The sequence below is a fragment of the Meleagris gallopavo genome, chromosome 9 (assembly GCF_000146605.3).
Source record: "Meleagris gallopavo isolate NT-WF06-2002-E0010 breed Aviagen turkey brand Nicholas breeding stock chromosome 9, Turkey_5.1, whole genome shotgun sequence".
Taxonomy (NCBI): Eukaryota; Metazoa; Chordata; class Aves; order Galliformes; family Phasianidae; genus Meleagris; species Meleagris gallopavo.
In genome coordinates, this window is record NC_015019.2 from 3,136,088 (window position 1) to 3,155,954 (window position 19,867).

The following is a 19,867-nucleotide window of genomic DNA, read 5'->3' on the forward strand; positions in this document are numbered from 1 at the left end:
GGACTACAAAAACTGTGATTAACAGGAATGCTCTGTCTGGAGAGTAATGGTCCTCTCTGCCCTGCATGGCTGGAGCTCAACCTCTTCTCAACAAGGCTGGAAATGAAGAACCACTGAACCAGTGGTCATTTCATCAAAGTATTCAGGGGAGCGTTGGTTCTCCTAAAGAAACCTTTCCCTAGCCAACCTGACTCAGTGACATTGCTGATTCTGATGTTGCCAGGCTGGATCTGCTGCCTGTGCTGCTCAGCCATCCTTAATGTAAAATATTAATGAGCGCTGCCTCTAGCTGATCTACATTTTGAGGGGTTTCGTTCCCAACCTGCTCTGCAATCATGATATTGACTTAAAAGCCATGAGATTTAAAAGGTAATACAGACTTTTTTTTCCTTCTAGGATTTGAGTATTCAGAGTGCATGTGCATACATTCAGGCTTTCTTCTCAACCTTTTGGGGAGACAAAGCAAACGGCAAAATTCCTCTAAAGCCACACCTGCTGCAGCTCCACAAATGGCACTTGCTAGAGGGATATTTGGCAAAATCATGGCAGCCCCCTTTTAAATCTATGCTAAAATAGCTTGGTTTTGTAGCAGGATGCTGCTAACTGGGCAACACTGGCTCACAACGCTTCTGATGGTGTTTCTACTTTGGTTTCTGCAACGCTGGGATATCTGTGTGTCAGCCTGGAGACTGACGCCAGAAGAACTGATTTAATCCCTGGTTTGGCTTCAGCAGCTCCTCTGTGGATTGCATAAGACACTTTTCTGCAATTATAATCTGATCCTGAGGATAGGAGGCTTTGCCATCATCTCAGCTATGGGCCTGCCTTGGCCATGTGCTGCTGCAGCAAGACCTGGAAGTGACATAAAACACACTTCTTCTTCATTTCTTCTTCTGGAAGAAATTAAAAGTGGCTCTTTTATATTGGTAGATGTCACACATCAACTGGCTTGTAAATATAACTTCAACTCCTAAAAAAGGCGATTATCACCTTTATACTTCCTTAATAGCATCGTTTTAAAGTGAGTTACTGACATCATATATTACTTTCTTCCTCTAACATAAATGGTCTCTCCTTGCTGTATTTTATTACATATTGTAAATTCATTCGAGCAGTATATTTTGCTTTCAGCAAGGTATCCTCTGTTACTTTTTCTGTGCAGGATAAATTGAGATAAATTTTACCCATGCCTGCGTTTTGCTTGTGGCATCCATCTTTGCCCATGAAAAGTTACAGCTGGAGTTGAGCAGGACTTGAGAAATGGTCACATTGCACTGCAGAAAGTTACAGATCACCAGCTGTGTACAGAGGGCTCACTGAAGCAGCCAGGATTTTAATCGGAAGTGAAAAACATAAAGAGATGTGATGCATTCTCTAATGCCTCTCCTGATAAAGCAATAAGTGCATTGCAAGGAAGTTATTTACCATGTCATCATGAGATCATACAGAAACCTATCACCCCTGGCACTGCTGTTTGCTGCTGGTACCATGTTTTTTGCCATTAGAGGATTTATTGCCAGGGCTGTAGAAAGGTAGAGTTGTATTTTGTGGTTATTTGGCTTGGTTGGTTGGTTGTTTTTTTTTTTTAATTATTATTATTTATTTTTTTTGTGAGACTTCAAATAGAATCATTAAGGTTGGAAAAGACCACTAAGATCATGTAGTCCAACCATCAACCCATCGCCACCAATGCAGAGCTCACACGAGAAGGGAAATAATCATTTGGGTCCCCCATCAGTGGGGTTGGACAGTGGGCAGCCCTGGGTTGGGTCAGAGGTTGCCATCCCATGGGCCTTCCCTGCAGCATGGGATCATATCATAGAATCATAGAATGGCTTGGGTTGAAAAGGACCACAGTGATCATCTAATTCCAACCCCCTGCTTTGTTCAGGGTCGCCAACCAGCAGACCAGGTTGCCCAGAGCCACATCCAGCCTGGCCTTGAATGACTCCATGGATGGGGCATCCACAGCCTCCTTGGGCAACCTGTTCCAGTGCCTCACCACCCTCTGAGTGAAAAACTTCCTTCTAGATGTGTGATGCCTGATGGGATGTGTGAGCTTCTCCTGTGTGTTCCCCTCCCGAAACGCTGCTTGCTTCTCACGAGCATCAAAGAGTTTTATTTAAAAGCACTTAAATGTGCTGAGCACAGTTTGATTTTGTATTACCAGAATTTCCAAGCAGTTGAGGGTGTGATTTTCACATTGCAAGGGAGGAATGTTGCATCTCAGCTCCAAGTGAGTTTTCAGAGCCAGGTTACAAAATAGAGGTGATGAAATATGCAGCAGAAGCCTGGCAAGGCTGCATGTGTTGAGGGAGGCAATCCTTGCAATGACTGAAAACACATCTCTGAGGGTACTGCTGGGCACTGCTGCAAATCCCGTTCAAATGGACTCACTCTGGATGTCACTGCAAATTTCACTTCTGTTGGAATGGTTTTGTCCAAAGGCAAGAATGCATCTGGAGGGGACTTGTAGAAGGAGATCCTGTGCTCTGCTGGCCCATTTCTCTTGGCTAACCTCTGTGAAACCTCTGCAGTTCCTCCTGCCCACATGCACTGCTAAGAAAAGAGAAGCCTCCGCTCGGGAGGATTTAGCATTCTGTAAGTAAAAATCAATTGATTTTTAGATCATGGGGCTGAGAGTTGAAAGCCAGTTGGGATGGATTTTGTTTAACTTCCCTATTTAAATAGATCACGCTGTTTGAATACTTATGCTTGCCTTTTGATTAGCTCACCCATGTTGGCGATTTGTACGTCTGTATCTCATGCTTTTGAAAATAAGGAACCAGCAGGCATGCGGGGCTGCAGAGAGGTGTTAGCCAACGTCTGATGTAGAGAGAGTTGAACTGAAAGACCCAGGCACAAAAACCTGTGCTCGCCATGTGCCAGGGGACATTTTGACCTTCTTTCAGGCCCTTCTTTCACCTGTGGTCTGTGTCTTCTGTGCCACCAGCAGCTCCCCTGTGCTGTTATCTTGCAGTAAAGCTGCATGCCGCTATAACAGCTGAGCTGCAAAGGGCAAGGTCACCTCTGCTACGTGCAAAGCCAATTAAGGCTTAAAGAACACTAAACTCAGATTTCCTCAAGTCGTTTCGTTTTATTGATCAGACACATTTTTATTTCCAGATTGCTCGCTCTTGGGAACCATCCAGGCTTCCTAGTGCGAAGGACTATGTAAAATGTACTGAATCAGCACTCCCAGTGTGTCTGTCTGTGGGTTTTGTTAACCTTGCAAGCTCGGTTTAAGATGCAAGACACAGCTTGAAGAGCACCATCATGTACCCAGTGCTCTTCTGAAAGATGTTTCCAATTTGCATTTCCCTCTTGTCCTCTTCAAAATCAAAGCACTTCCTTCTCCCCTTTCTTTGTGAAATCCTAGGATTTTCCTGGAAAGAAGATTCCCAGCACATAAGAGAGTTTACAGAGCCTGCTCTGATGCATCTTCGAAAAAATTCCATGCAGGCTGGTAAGTTTTCTCCTATGGCTAATGGAGCTCAATGGAATTTGTTCACCCACAGGATGTGCAGCACAGCTCTGTGCTGCCGCTGCTCCTTTCCCAGCTCTCTGAGCACTGGCCTCAGATCCACACATGCAATTTCTCAGAGCCTTTAGTGTGAGTGAAACAACTTTACAGTCAATTCTATGCCTTCTTGCGCAGGAAAAAAAATATACATTCCTTTTACTTTGAGTGAAAGAAAGGCTTAAAATTCAAAGGAAATGCAGTGATTCTAGATCAATAGAGGGAAATATACAGTAAAAGCTTTAATATGTTCATAGAATCACAGAACGGTTTGCGTTGCAAGGGATCTTTAGGATCACGTAGCTCCAACCTCACTGCTATAGCAGGGACACCTCCCTCTCACCCAGGTTGCTCACAGCCCCATCCATCCAACCTGGCCTTGAGCCCTGCCTGAGAGGGGGCAACCACAGCCTCGCTGGGCAACCTGTGCCAGTGTCTCACCACCCTCACAGTAAAGAATTCGTTCCTAATATCTAATCTAAATTATCCTCTTCCAGTTTAAAGCCATTTCCCCTTGTCCTGCCACTACCTGCCCTTATTGAAAGTCCATCCTCAGCTTTCCTGTTCTTTTTACCTTTTTCAGGTACTGGAAGGCCCCTGTAAGTTCCCCCATAAAGCTTTTTCTTGTCTAGCTGAAGAGCTCCATCTCTCTTAGCCTGTTCTAGTAATTCCTAGTAATGCTGTGCATGTTGTGCAATAGAAAGAGCCCTCATGCTTTATAAATACAGATGCTTAACACGCACGTAGCCAGCCCTTCACTATCCACAAGCCACTTGAAATGTGAATAGCTGAGCAGGTCTGAAGCTGTCTCTTGTGTGTGTTTGTGCTACAGGGTGAGGTATTTTGAACAGAGAATGATGCTGAGAAGTTGCACTGTCAGCACCTTGGACCTGAGCATCCCAGAGGCTCCACAGTAGAGAGATCTGTGCCAGCTCTGCATGAACCTGTCCCATACTTAACAGCAGGAGCAGCCATTCCCATTGCTCTGGGTAACATACGTTCCCTCTCATGCTGCTGGTAGCACTCAGGTTGCCTGGAACTGGGGAACAATTAACAGTAAGTGACTGGGAAGTGAGTGTTGGACCCTCTCCGAGAGAGAGATCTGCAGAAATCTCTGCAGGGCTGGGAGATCTGCAGAATTATGCTCTTAACCACCTTAGCTGTCCCTTTGGGGCTTGCAGGTTTTCCTTGAGGTATAGCCAAGTATTTCCATGGATGCTGAAATGTGGCTGATGGAAATCCATACTGTCACACTTTGTTAAAGGATGGCCAGGGGCAGACATGGGGAGAAGAAGCTAGGCTGATTGCAAACACCTCGTTTCCTTCAGAAATCAGCCTAGAATTCTCTCCGGCACATACAGGCTGACTTCCCAGTGAAGAGCTCAGGGTGTTTGCAGGGCTGTTTGTTAGCTGTGGGCCGGCAGTACATGCTATCAGAGCATCTTTGTAAGGCCGCAGACCTCCTCTACCCTACAAGAGGTACCACCACTGCCTTGTACTCTGATGTATGATGCTTTATTTCCGTACTCTGCAGAAACACAGAAATTGGATGTTTAGCTGACTGACAATGGCAAGTTGTGATATACAGCACTTTTCAAGTGTTTATTCCCCTGGTCTTGTCTATAAGCCATGAAGGGACTGATCTGAACACGTTTCTCCCTTTGCTTGCCTGAGGCTCCCATTCCTCTTTCAATGTACTTTTTCAAATTTCTTTTGAGAAACAATACTTTCAAATAAGCTAATAGAGAATATATAATGAAATATGAGAAGAATTCTGTGGAACCCAATGTTTCGTTGTGTTCCCAGTTCACCTCCTTGCCTCAGGTTCCCTTTGTTCCCCCTCCATCCACCCACCAGCCTTCCCGTTTGTTCTTTTTCCTTTTGACTGCCCACTTTCACATTTGTTTTGGCTTTCCTTCAGTCTTCTAATGCTGCATCTATTCCTTGAATTTACTATAGTTTGACATTCTGTTTCATGAGTCACCACTGGGGACAGAGTTTGAAGGAGATCAGATCGCACAAACTAGTTCTTACGACTGCCAAAAACTAATTTGAATTTGTGCTCTTTATTCCCTGGATAAACCTTTGTGGATTCTTTCCTCTACGCATTTGCCTCAGAAGATGATGCAGTAAATACATGTATTTATTGCATGTAAACGTCAGAGATAGGGAGACTCTGAATTCCTTCGCTTCTACCTTTGTGTAGATCCTCAGCTTGCAAACCACACTGAATTTGAGGCACTTCTCCAGCCTTCCCTTCTGCCATGCTCTTTGAGTTTGTTTGCTCTAAAACAGCAGGAATGATGCCAGTGCTCACCAAAAACACTTACATTCTCCATTCAACTCAGCTTTGCTGTGGTGTTTAATCACCCTCAGAAGTTGTTCCTAGGTGTGCATGTGTGACTAAAACCGTAAGTAAGTCTTTAAATAACTCCATGCCATTGTGGTGCAAGATGATGAGGTTGGCAAGGATTCTTGTGTTGTCATCATAATTTTCATTAGTGCAGACAATTATGACAGCTTGTTCTCTGCTCAGATTGATGTGATTACTAATCTGAAGCCCTGGCACATTGCACTAACACCTGACATCTGGAAGAGAAAGGTTGGGAGGTGATGCAGGCTCTCGGAGTTGCTGTGTGATGTATACCAAAGGTCTCCTTGTTCATTTCAGGAGCTGCTGCAGCCAAGGTTAATGGCCTTCTTTGGTCAGCAGAACTAATGCAATTCTTGCAATGATAAAACAAATAGCTTTTGTGATTAGTGATGGAAAATACCATCAACTATGTAATGCTGAGTAGGCAGCGACTGGAGTTAGCAGCACTTTCCTGTTAAACTCAGCTCCTCGGGAAGAGTTGGGTGAGTTGGAGATTTATTTAAAAAAGAATGGAAAGTATGCATCAAGTGTACATCTGTCATTCAAAGTGCATCAAACTGAAGACCCATATCAAAACAGCATTGATGATGGAAGATGATTTTATCAGCAAAACTGGAGAGGAATGTGTTTGTAACTCAACTTACAACCCCTCTAGCAGAGGAAAAACCTTTGCCATTGAATGACCGTGGTCCCTGCAGGCAGCTACTCTGTGGGATGGCAGCAATGATGCCAGGCACACTCGCATTGCCTGGTCACAGCCCAGGACCCTCAGCAACCTTCTGTTGCCCAGCCCACATGCAGTACTGCTGATTAAAAACAACAGCAAAAGGAGCCACAAAGAACAACTTGGAAGAGAGATTCCTATTTTGCAGCACTAAGTCACACACCAGCAGCCCAAAATGCAGGCAGTTGGCAATGTTTTCTATGCAGACATATATATTCCAGCACTCGTCACTGGTGATGAATCTTTTCACAGTGATCTTGTTCCCTGCAGAGTAAGCAAGCCCTGCACGTTGCCAGCGGGACGAGTGGCCGACAGGAAAATCTGATTTGCACTTCCACCATTAAGCTGCTATTTCCAGCCCTGAAAATTATGCTGGGTGACATTAGGCAGCCAGGCTCTGTAAAACAGTGTAGAGATGACTGTCAGATCGGTGCGTTGGCAGGATAATCTGTTCTGACACCTAGGAAACCACTGCATGGGTAAAACAGAGCCCTCACCCAGCCGGGACATGTGTGAGTATGAAATGCCATCACTGCCACCACAAGACATGTATGTTTCTCAGCTCCAACTTTTTGCCCAATGGAGTAATGTCTTGTGTTTGCCATTATCAGGGGTACTTTCTGTGCTGCTATGTATTAAACTGTTAAGAAAATAACCAAAACCTATTAATCACTAGCATATTTCTTACTACTGTACCAGCCAAGGATTATTTTAATGCTTATTTTAATGGATTGCTCAGCTATGAACGATTTTAAGGTTAAAGGTCTTGCAAGACTCCTCTTATAAGCTTTCTGAAATCTAATCCATCACTAATTTCCATATGTCTTGCACAGCACAGGGCTAATGTAATGCATCACCACATAAAACCTTCTCTGATAAAATTATCCCGGGTATTACAAAAATTCAAAGCATTGTTCTTAACGAGATGTGCCTTTCTCAGATGTCTTACTAGTTGAGACATAAGCCTGGGTGTTCAAGACATTTTTTTTCTTGACGAATAACTGGAATAGGAACTTTATCATGATTCTATGTGTCAGCAAGTGTCACAGGCAAAAGTGGCTTTTCTAACACCATCCCTTAGTAGAGAACAACTAGTCCCCTACTCGTGCCCCCAGATTGACTTTCTGGCCCCAGCTCTGGTATTTTTCATCCCACAAACAAACCCGCTTCCTTTAACAGTATGTAAAACACTGATGGATCTCCTTTGCTTTTTCTGCATTGATTTCTTTCAAATAATTTCAGTACCCTCTGCTACCCACTGCACACAACCACCATCAGCAGTGGTTTCCTTTTGATGTGCTGCAGATGGATCGGTGCAGAACCGCTGGAGCACAGCAGCAGCATCGTTTTCTTCTTGGTTTTCCAGTCATGATCTCCCACAGAGGAGACAGGGAATGGTGTTATCCCATTAATTCAGCGTGCTGAGATAAGACCAGATGCCTTGATGTCTTTATCCCTCAGTCATTAAGAAATTTCCCACAAATGGTAGGAGAAGGGCAGTTTGAGAAGCCAGACCACAACTACTACAGTATATCTTATGTTCAGGGAAAGTTGATGCTCACATGCAGAGAAACAGGCAAAGATGTGATTTCCCAAGCAGAATAAAGAAAGCTTGAATATACGAGCCTCTAGCACATCAGTATAATGCAGCATTTGCAGAAGTATGGAAGGGGAGATAAACTGGAAATGAAAATGTTAGCACATTGGCAAAAACAAATGGTAATGCAACAAGCCTTGTGTATGGCAAGAGAAATCATTTTATCAAATCCTGCAGGCAAGACAAGAAAGAATATACACCACATCAAGTGAGCAGTGGTTCAGGAAAATATCCGCCACCATCCAATGCAAAATAGCAAAAAAGTTGTGTACATTAAGCTGCCTTCAGATGCAAAAACTGCCTGGCCCCATGTAGGCACCCAGGAGGCAGCACAGGAGGGGATCTTTGAAATTGTAGGGATCTTTGAAATTGTGAGATGCCAAAGTACTCAGAGGGAGGCACCTGGGCTCTCGCTCTCCCCGGCAGTGAAGGTGCTCACTCTCTGAAAGCAAACCTTTCTGTGGCTTGCAGTGGGGAGAATTCTCCCTGTGTGGTTAATTAATGCAGGTCCCATGACAGTGCTTAAAATTGCATGCTGCCAGCCAAGTTTCATGAGCCAATGTGTTTTTAACAATAAGCGTGTCTTTAATTTACAGGCTACCATTAAGGACAAGATCTGCATTGCATTATTGGACTAATATTGCTGAGAATAATGTGACCAGAATAGCTATTCGTGCCTCAAGGCCAGAAATGATCTATGCCAAGCCCACCTCCATCCCTCCCCCTGTATTGCCTCATCTGTGCTGACATTTCCTTGTGAATATTTAAGGTAATGTCTGTTCTCATCTCTTGTTGAAAGTCAAATGCATGCACACTACAGAGAACAACAGGCAGTTGCTATTCAACACATACAAAGTTGACGTGCGGTGCATCGATACAGCAATTGTATTTGCAAAAATTTAATTCTTGGGGACTGCTTTGGGGTGTGGATGGTATGACTCTCACTAATAATCCTTTAAAACATTGCCGGGAAAGTGAATTCAAACATTAGAACCTGATTAAAGCTTTTCCTTATTTAAGTAAGTAACGTTTGACACCTGGAGGTGTCCAAAGCCATGGATGGGGCTCTGGGCAGCCTGACCTGTTGGGGGGCACTCAGCCCACGGCGGGGGTTGGAGCTCAATGATCTCTAAGGTCCTTTCCAATCTCAATCACTCTGTGATTCTGTCGGTACACTCAGAATACTCCAGGTTTATCCACCTGAATGACAGCAACAGAGCAGGAAATTGAGGGGAGCATCACATGGAAAATAATTGCAGGCTAAATGTTGTTTTCATTACAGCCATATTAGCATGATTAGAGAAGGTGGTCATGGTGCAAGAGGAATTTTCTGTCCTCAGTGCTCTGGTAATGGAGAAATTAATCCAAAAACAAAACCACTCTTCCTCTCCTGCTTCTCAAAATCACACGTGCATCTTGTGTTCTCCTTACCTGATGCATAGTGCAAGCTCTCAGCTTGCTGCCATGCTTCGGATGAGTTTAAAACACAATAGCTGTGGATAGGTAACATCCAAGGACATATTTTCTGTGCACAGTTTTCCCAGCACAGGAACTGCCTTCTTCATTGTGCACTGCTTAAATACAAACATCTGCATTTGTGCAAGGAGGAAAGGATCTGGAGCATCACCCTACAACAACAGCACCTTCACCACTTAAATCCACAGCACGTGGCATTCTTCACATTTTCTGACAGCTCAAAAAGTTTGTGACCGAGAGGGACAAACAACAAAAAGTGTAATGAAAGACATATTTAGTCATCCTCAGCCCGTATTTAGGCACCTACATACATTGCCCACTTTCCAGCTGGGACAGACAGGATTTCAGTGGCAGGGAGCTGAGATCAGGCTTAGCAAGATGCCCACACACTTCAACATCCCACACACTTAATATACACAATTGTAACAACATAGCAACTGGTCTGTAATTAGTACAGACATTGCCAGAGCTGCCTTTGTATTACTTATGAGTCATGCTACAAAAATACTCTTTATTCATTATCCAAGCCCTTTTCATTTCAGTGCCAGCCATTACCCTGTTGCTGGGTACGTAGGGCTCTGTCAGGCTTGTCAAAGCCAAGTGCCTTCTGATAGGGATCTTTGCATTTAACCTGACAAAGATTTACTTTACAAAAGGGTGAGATCAAAAGGTTTCTTTCTGCACAGAAGAAGAAAGAAACACTTAAACATGGCTCAAAGTGAGGGGTTTGCTCCTTGTTGCTTCTCCAGGCGCCCATTTATGGCTGGAAGAACATCTTTCAGACTTGGCTTAAATTGTTCTGTCAGTTAATTAAATATTTGTATCTTAATGTCTTCCTGGTTAACTAGTGAGGAGAAAAGGCTCAGACCGAACAGGAAACTTTCCTTCATCTTTAATATAATATATGGAACAGAAGAAGGAAAACGCAACTGAAATGTATTATGACAAGCAAATAAAAAGTAATATCGGAAAATTCCTTCAGGCAGATTCTGTTCTAGACCACTACTATTTACTAAGATTTTTTTATTCACTGCGAAATTAAATCACTGGGCTGGAAAGTCCTTGGGTCATTTCAAACCACTGTCTCATTGATTTCTTATTCCTAAAGCATCCTTAACATAGCACTGTCATCGGCGCTGACGACAGCGATCCCCAGATCTCCCTTGGCAGTGGACTAATTGTCTAAGTGCTCTTGCTGTTGGAGAGGAGCACTGACAGATTAACTCAGACCCTGTAAACAAAAAGGTAGGTTAAAAAAAGTCTGACATAATCAGAAAAGTTCCCACAAAACACAGTACGAAGCTGTTTCACAGTGCAATACATCGTGAAATTTCTTTCTTTTTTTCTTTTTTTTCTTGAATGTTACTATTCTTTCCAGACATAGCTGTATACTTTAAAGACTTTGTTTTACCACTCTCTCTTCCTGATCTGCACCAGAATTGAAGCATTTTTTCTGAGCTATACAAGCCCCAGAAAAGGGAAAAAGCCATTCCTGGCACACTCTGGTGCAGTGCTGGGTCACCATAACAAGATTTATAATGATTCTGGTTCCTGAGAAAGGCTTGAAATACAGAGAGGAAATCAAACTGTGGTCAAGAAAAATCTTAGAAATATTTTATTCAGCAATCTAATTGTTTCCCAGCTAGAAAGGATATAGCACAAATGCAGTACAGTATGATCTCCCAAAGAGAAAAAGAAAATTTCCAAAGCACTACTCTAGAAATAAAATTAAATTTCTCTTTTTAAGATGAATCTAAATCTACATTTTCTCATGGCGACTCTCCTCTTCCTTTCAATAAAATCACTGGCTGCATCTGTGGCAGAAAGCACAAAAGCTCAGCACTGAGTTGTACCTACTGCCTTTCAGGATAAATCAAACCAACTCAGCGCCGTCGCTTCCTGTAAGCATTACAGCCCCAGAGAAATGCACCCTCATCGTTATGAGGGATGACACCCTCTGACTCTCCCACACCAAACTCCAGCAGCGGTGCTTTGCCAAAGAGACAAAAAGATCAAGTGCTGAGCTGCACAGAAAGGGATGGATGTGGATGACTCACCCCGAAATGGAAGACTCCCATCAAACCATGACACAGTGCAGGATGGACTGAGCAAGTCGTAGGTTGTGTTTGTCATAGAATCATTAAGGCTGGAAAAGACCTCTGAGATCCCCGAGCCCAACCCACCCCACCATTCCCATCACCACGTCACTCAGTGCCACATCCCCACAGTTCTGGAGCACCTCCATGGATGGTGACCCCACCACTCCCTGGGCAGCCCTGTGCCAATGCATCACCGCTCTTCCAGAGAAGTTTTTCCCAGCATCCAACCTGAACCTATGCTGGCACTTGAGGCCATTCCTCTTGTCCCGTTGCTTCTCACCTCCAACCTGGATAAAGAACCAATGCTCCCATTACCCATTGCCATTTTGGATAGTCCTGTGTGGAGCCAGGAGTTGGACTCGATGATCCTCACGGGTCCCTTCCAGCTCAGGATATTCTATGGTTCTATGATTCGACCCTGTGGAGATTAAGCTGCTTCCTAAGTAACAAGGCATCACTCTGCCTGAGCAAAGAGGAAGACAACAGAAAGTTTCAGCTACAGGAATGATCACAGCCACCATTTCCAAATCATGGCTGAAGGAGTTTAAAATAACAACAAAGAATAGAAACCTACTTTTGAGAGATAAAGTAAGTTTCTCTATAGCACTAACAGATATGGAATTGTAATTTTCTTCATTAACTCATCTTGCTGCAGACAAAATGGGGTTTCAGAGGGAATTCAGAAATCATTTCTTCCACATGAAGAGTTTGTACACTTAATTTGTTGCAGTAAACCACCATTCTGCATGCTGAGAACCTCTGTGTTAGCAGATGATGAAACAGCATCTGCCTTAACTGTTCTTTTCTCCATTTAACTGGTAAGGTATTTCCATCTCAGTGAAGAGATGAAAAACACAGAGGAGAAAATCACAGAAGAAAAGAAATTCACAGTTTTCTAGCCAGAGCGTTCGAGTGGAATAGCTAATATTGCCAGCTTCAGCACAAAGCAAAATAATGGGGAATATTTTTGCACAACTTATTACAATGAACAAAAGCAGCAAGAGCATTTCGAAGGTGCACGTAGCACGCAAGCAGGATTTCAAAACAACGTAAGGGACTTACAGATTCAGAGATATATCTTTTTCATTACCCCAAACGCTACACTTGTCTTCAATCTAAAAACAAACATTGACAATGGAAGAATTTATAGGCTCAGGAGTCTGAAACGTGGCTCTGGTTTTCATAGACTGCTAGGTGTTCAGAATAAGAAGGTAATTTGAAATGACAGACTCATAATTGTGCCCAGCATTGGAGCTGCACACTGATAGCAGAGGCTGCAGAAACTCCCTCCAACAACACATCCATGAGCCACAACCTGCATAGAACAGGAATGTGAGGTTGGTTTGAACTCGCTCTTCAGGCTTCTGGTGCAGCACAAGGGGTATTTACCACCTTGCTTTTTCTTTTCAGTCCCCCAGCTACTTTGGGGCTTTGACACCTGTCAATCCATGTAAAATATGCCTCTTTTTACTCAACTCTCACTAAAATGTTATTAATAAAGAATTTTTCCAACTGCTCCTTCCTTTTCACCTCCCTCCAACAGTTCTCATCTATTATGCCCAACGTCTTACAGCATATAAACAGGCATCATTGAATCTGAAGTGAAATCTGAAGAGTTTTAATTGCTGAGTCTTGCGAGGCCCCAGCTCCATCCTCAACAGTAACACATTCAAGGATTCAGCCCTTGGATTAATCCCAGGGCTCAGTGGACGGATCGGAGGATGAAACTTTAAGATGAGGATGGGAATGACGATGTCACTGATCCTAGAAACTCTTCTGGTGAGGAAGATCTGGCAGTGGGCTCTCCCCACAGATACACAGGGTTTTTATGGTATTCAGTGCTATGTTTTATGGGCATGGTGGAGAGGGGTTGATGGTTGGGCTCTGCGATCTTAGTGGCCTTTTCCAGCCTTAGTGATTCTCTGATTCATTGCTGTTGCACTGTGTGCAAAGGAGCTGCGGACCAAAATTATCAGAAATAACTTAATTATTGTGCCAAGGCCTTGAGAGCTCAGAGAATGGATGACTGCAGAGGATAATTCTTTTTCTTGCAATATTTTGGCAGAGTTTTGAACAGAAAAAGGCACTGTTCCAGTAACGATCGTAAGGGGCAACTTCTATCCACTATTTATTCTCTGTGGTTAACACAATATTTTGAGCACAGTCATTGAGCAGCAAGCTCTCTTGGCACTGCAGGTGTTGTTTAGATCTTCTCCCCTGTGTGTGTAACACATGGAACTGGAGAACAGCACTTACCAGTGTTCACATATCAAAGACATTACATAAAGAAGCAGTGAACAGTAATGTGGAGAGGCCTGACCGAATTGCTGATCTTTTTTGGGAGCTTTCAAAGCTTTTGTCTGCCTCACCATACGTTATCTTGCTGAGAAATGGTGTCTTTGTATCATTCTCTGTAGGAGTGGACTACATCCCTATAAGTAACCAGCCATAAATATCAAGAAAAGTGGACACTCAGGTTTATAGCTTCATTATCCGCTTTAGCACCCATCAGTACCGCAAGGAGAAATTATAGAGGGAGGTATTTTCATGTCTGCAAATAGCCAAGGAATCTGAAATCTACAGTAGTTGGAATCTTTTGCCGTTGTTAGCAAAATGTAGTTAAAAGCAGTTTACTGAGCATAAGTATCTGATGACTGGTCGTAATTTCCAAGCCCTGTTCAGGTTGTGCCCTGCACACTGCTCAGCAGCCACCTCAGAGCTGGGAGCCTTTTCTCAGTAAGGAGAAATCAGAACAAACCAATTCGTTTTGCAGTGCACTACAAACTGCATCTGCACACGAGAGTTGCTGGAGTTACAGAAAGCACAAGATAGTGCCAGGGGAGAAACGACATCTCTGGGAGAAAGCTACAGAAGTGATCTTGTTGGAAAGAGCTGAGCAGTGTGGTGGATAACGAGAGTCCTCCCAAAATGCCAGGGGGTGAGCAGGGCTTGCATATTGCTGCTGGCACAGTTCACCTCTTGCCTTTTAAAAGCTATCGCAACTCCCATAACTTTCAAAATGGGAAAAAAATAATGAGTAGTACATTGAAATTAATCACTGCTTGTTCTGGGAAAGCAACTAACCAAAATACAAAGGACCTTTACAGTGTCACAGAGATTTTTCTGACATAATAATGGCTGGTGGGAAGGGCTTGTGTTTGTCTGTGCTCTGCTGCCAGCCTAATCAGATCATCACTGCTAATACAGTTGATTTCCATCTCGCTGACTTTGAGCTTGTAGATGTGTGTGCAGCTCAGACCAGGGCAGAAAGAAAAAATATTTGGCCCTGCTCTGCTTTTGGCAGCTTTTGGGAGGGGGATGACATCAACTGTAGGAAATCTATGTTCTGACTAAGATACACGAAGGCAGAAGAGAAGTGAGGCCAGCCCCATTTGGGCACACTGCCCTGAATTGCCTGTGCACCAAATTCCCAGCACAGTTGATGCTTTTAGCTTATTTTATTTTCTTAAAACACTGCTAAGACTCGGTTTATCAAATACCATTTGCTAGTCTAATAAAATATTGTCATGTCTTATGAAGGAAAGCCAGCTGCTCAGCAGATGAAGCTGTCCAGCAGAGTGCTGGTGACAGCGCTGCAGATGCGCTTCGATGCAATCAATTTAGGATAACAATGCTGAGCAAAGGAGCAGATGTGCCAGCCTCCTGGCTTGGCTTTGGATGCTGCAGCTGATGGCAGCTTCTCTAATCCTTGTCCCTACCCCATTTAGCAGTGAGTTTTGCCTGCAGCCAGGCAGAGAGCTACCCGGGGTAAGCAGCAGCCACTCCTCTCTCCTCACCTGTGCTGATTTTCTTTGAGTGTTCCTAAGTGCCTTTTCAAACCAAATATAATTTAGCTGGCCCTCTACTTTCTGACAAACACCTTTCCTAGCTTTATTTTTCATACAGCCATAAATACATCACTCAACGCTATACCTATAGAGTCTGCTTAAAGATTTTTTCCACCAACTGTATTTCATCTTGCAGAAAGTGGAATATTGAAAATATTTGTCACCTTTGAGGTAACATGTGTCAGCTGGCTGTTCTGAACCCATCACTTAAAGGAGGAAAATCCCCACAGAAATGCAACTGGACACAATAAATACTGTGTTTATGAGCTCAGGCATTTAGATACATTGTGAGTCAACTTAGAAAAAGCAACTGAATAGAACACCTCACCTTTGCGTTCTCACCTAGTGATGACTTCTAATGCTATGTATCTCCATGACATGGCCACACTCAGCACTGCCCCTCAGCAGGTGGGGTGCATTTTGTCCCCTCAAACACATGGATGTGGATTGCACACAGAAAAACTTAAGCATAGCACCTCCAAATTGCACTGTGCTCAAAGGAGCCCGAGCGTGCATGACCACCTTTGCTGGGGTCAGAAGCACCAGCAGGACTTCCTGCCTATATCTCTTTGCAGATTTCTGCTGCAGCTCTGTTGCCCAGCAATGTGGTCTCTTTGTACACTTTCCCTCTTTCCTGTTCACTCAGGTGAACAGCCACATAGAAAGCACTCGCTGAACTCATCCACAACACCTTGGTAACAACTGAAGCTTGACCCCTGGAAACACAGAATCACCATTAAGGAGATTTCATGTGCTTTGTTGTCATTTCTGAAGATGAAGCTGAGCTGCCTGTTCAGATGGGTAATATGATGGGGTCACACATAGTCCTGCAGTCACTCTTCCCTGATAACGTGACAATGTCACATTCATGCAGCCAAAGATTATTTTGCCTTTTGTGATGTCTTACACTGGTCCAAGCACAGAAAGAAAAAAACTTGCCTGTTTTGCACATCACTAGCTATTAGGCTATGTCTGGTTGCATCACATCAGTTGACATAACGTAAAACAATGTAAGCAGATCAGATGTGACATAAATGTCACGTTGCATCAGGTTTTAAAGAAATGGTCAGCTATTACACGACGGATGAAAAATGCCAAGAGACGTTCAGCCATCATACCTGTAGACCTTCAAGAGAAAGTGATGTTACCTACCCAACATAATCCACAGTTTTGTATTCTAATCATAGAATCATTCAGGCTGGAAAAGACCTCTAGGATCATCCAAGTCCAATCGTTCACCTATCACCAATATTTCTCACTAAACCATGTCTCTCAGTGCCGTATCTACATGTGCTTAAACACCTGCAGGAATGGTGACCTCACCACCTCCCTGGGCAGCCTGTGCCAATGCATCACCATACTTTTGGAAAAGAAATTTTCCCTAACATCCAACCTGAACCTCCCGTGGTGCAGTGTGAGGCCATTCCCTCTCATCCCATCAAAATGACACATTTTCAGCTTATGAAGTGATCACTTTTACTCTCTATTATGTTCCTATTCCTCTCCAGAAGACACAGATGTGGTGACCATTAACCCTGATAAAGCACCCATAAGCAGCAAATTCATCTACCGAAAAACAGACAAAGCATGGAGCCTGACTCCTGAAATCAATAACAGCCTTTCCATTGACTCAAACAGGAAATGGATCAGCATCTCCACGCCTCATTAAATATTTTTACTATACAACTAATTTCCCATTAAGAGGAAAAGCATCATTTTTTGTAGGTCAGTGGAAATAAAAGAGTAGAACAAATTTATGTAACAGAGCAAGCAGATTACAAAAGAGAGATAGCACTTACATAAGGTATCAATGCTAATGCCAAGCTTGCTTTTTCCAATGTTTTCTTCATTTTCCACTCAAACAGAAGAGAGTGAATGATGTTTGCAGCAGCAGTAGTGACACGGCTTATGTATGTACCCTTCCTACACACTGCTGGCAGAACAAACGTGGTGCCCAGGCATCACAGAGCCCTCTGGGCATTGAAGACTTCCTCACTCTGCTTCTGGAGCTAAAACAGCGGAGGAACCTTTGCAAAAACAGAAAAGGGGCAGCATCAGCATTGCCTGCATGACTTGTACAGCACCTGCACACTGCAGGGTGCTGCAGCAGCAAGGGGAGAGCATGAGTTACCTGAGGGAGTCTGCTCTCCAAAATGCATCTCCTGGATGATTTCCTTACATACTTTTTTTCCCTCCTCACATAGCATGTATACACCAGAAATGATTTCAGTGATGAATCAGGCAGCTTACCCGTGGACTAAGATTCCAACTGTAAAGCAATTCATCTTAAAACCGGTTTATAAATGAGAAACAGACATCACGAAGCTGGTAACCTTTCAGAAACACCATGGTGACAGATTCTGCCTGACAGATTTGATATGAGTTCTGCCCATTGTATAAATATTGATAGCTCTGATGCTTAGTATTCCAGACTTAATCTTCTCAGGTGTATTTGCAGCTCTAGAGCCTTACCCAGCAAGGGAAAGATGCAGTGCAGTGCTCAAGGTGTTATTTAGAGTCATTAGTCCTTGACAGGAAAAAGTTAATTGACAAGCGTTCACAAATGTTGCATACTTGAACATCTCAGAGGAATTGCCCAATTAATATACTGTCAAACAAGCTGATCTGGGATCATTAAGAACCTCTGACACGGTGAAGGCGCACAAGCAGAGCAGAAGGTGTGCAGTCACATCATCCTCATTGTGATGGGGAAAATGATGCACCCCAGCATCCCTGCTATCAGGTTGGATATTAGGAAAAGCTTCTCTGAAAGAGTGGTGAGGCATTGGCACAGGCTGCTCAGGGGGTTGGTGGAGTCACCATCCCTGAAGGTGTTCAGAAACCATGGAGACATGGCTTTGTGGGCAGTAACGGTGGTAGGTGGATGATTGGACCTTAGAGGTCTTTTCCAACCTTAACGATTCTACGATTCACATTTCCTATAGACAGGAGATCCCTGTGAGCAGAGCAAGAAGGAAGCAGAGAACAGCAGGATTTAAGGTAGAGTGTTCATAATCAGGTCTTCCGAGCTGCTCTCAATGAAGGTCTCCATCAGGGGAGGCTCAGAGCCCAGCCAAAAGCAGACTTCAGCGCTCCTTTTGTTCAACGTCTAAGTTAACTGTACAAAAGATGTACAATATTGAGAAAGAGCCAATTGTACTGAAACTACGAAGGATTAAGGAAGCAAGGTAGGATAAGTATATTAAAAAATCTGTACCTTGTTTGGCTTTGCTTTCTTGTTCTGAACAGCTCTTCTTTGTGCATTCTGCCTGTGCGGTCAACTTTTGGATAATTTAGCTGATGAGCAGTTATTCCCACTTTTAAAATAAAGTAATTTTACAACTAATTGTTAATGAGCTGCCTTGCAATTTTTCTATTTTGAGCCAGAGCCACTTTGAGTCAGGCCTGCCAAACCAAATTCTTTGACCCAATTTCTAAGAATAAATTCCCTCCTGAAAACTGAACGCACATCTTCACCAATCCATACTGTCCAGCCTGCTAAAACTGGGTTTTTATAATGGAAAAAACTCAGAGCCTTCAGCTATGGGAATGTAAATTAAGCCACTGTATTTTTTTTGGCCAAGGTTATTCTGAAATTCAGAGGTCAGTACTCACATGGCTTGGTGTCAAGGGAATTAACTGTACAAAGATCAGGTGATATTAAAATAAGAAAAAAGTTCACTGGGAAAAAAAATAAGAACGTTCAATAATGTATGAGGCATAGATGTGCCATTGTTTAAAGTAAAAGAGCCAGAATATCGTTATTACTTTTACAGTAACAAATTGATGCAAGAGAAGAAAGGACTCTGTTGCCTATTAAAGGGACTCTGTTGTCTTTGAAAAAAAATTATGTCCCTACAACTAAACTTTTAAAAGATTTATTATACAGAATGAGACAAACAGGTGCCATGTAATAACTGCAGCCACACAAATCAGTTCCCTTGCCTCTCTCTGTTCAGGCTGCAAATCCACGTGTCACAGAGTGTATCTCACTGTGACCTCTTGCCCATGCCATAAATCAATGATAGTTTTGCTGCTGAGCTGTTGTGCTTAAATCAAGTCCTGTGAGTATAAATAAACACCATCACAGCAGCACCATGCTGTAATCCTGGTGGAAATGCATTTAGTAAAGCAGATACATCTTAAGACTAGAAATTTTGCAAGTGCGCCATTGCTTCAGAGAGAGGACATCTCTGAATCAGTGCAAAGAAGAGATTTTTTTTTTTTTT

The 19,867-nt window shown here is 43.2% G+C and overlaps 1 long non-coding RNA gene across 1 annotated transcript; it reads left to right on the forward strand.

Moving 5' to 3' along the window:
- Positions 1-2,075: 2,075 nt before the first annotated feature.
- Positions 2,076-11,869, forward strand: LOC104912153. The gene is made up of 4 exons (XR_004160609.1): positions 2,076-2,601; positions 3,380-3,466; positions 4,353-4,576; positions 8,812-11,869. It is a non-coding gene; the product is annotated as an uncharacterized LOC104912153 (long non-coding RNA).
- The last annotated feature ends 7,998 nt before the right edge of the window (positions 11,870-19,867 follow it).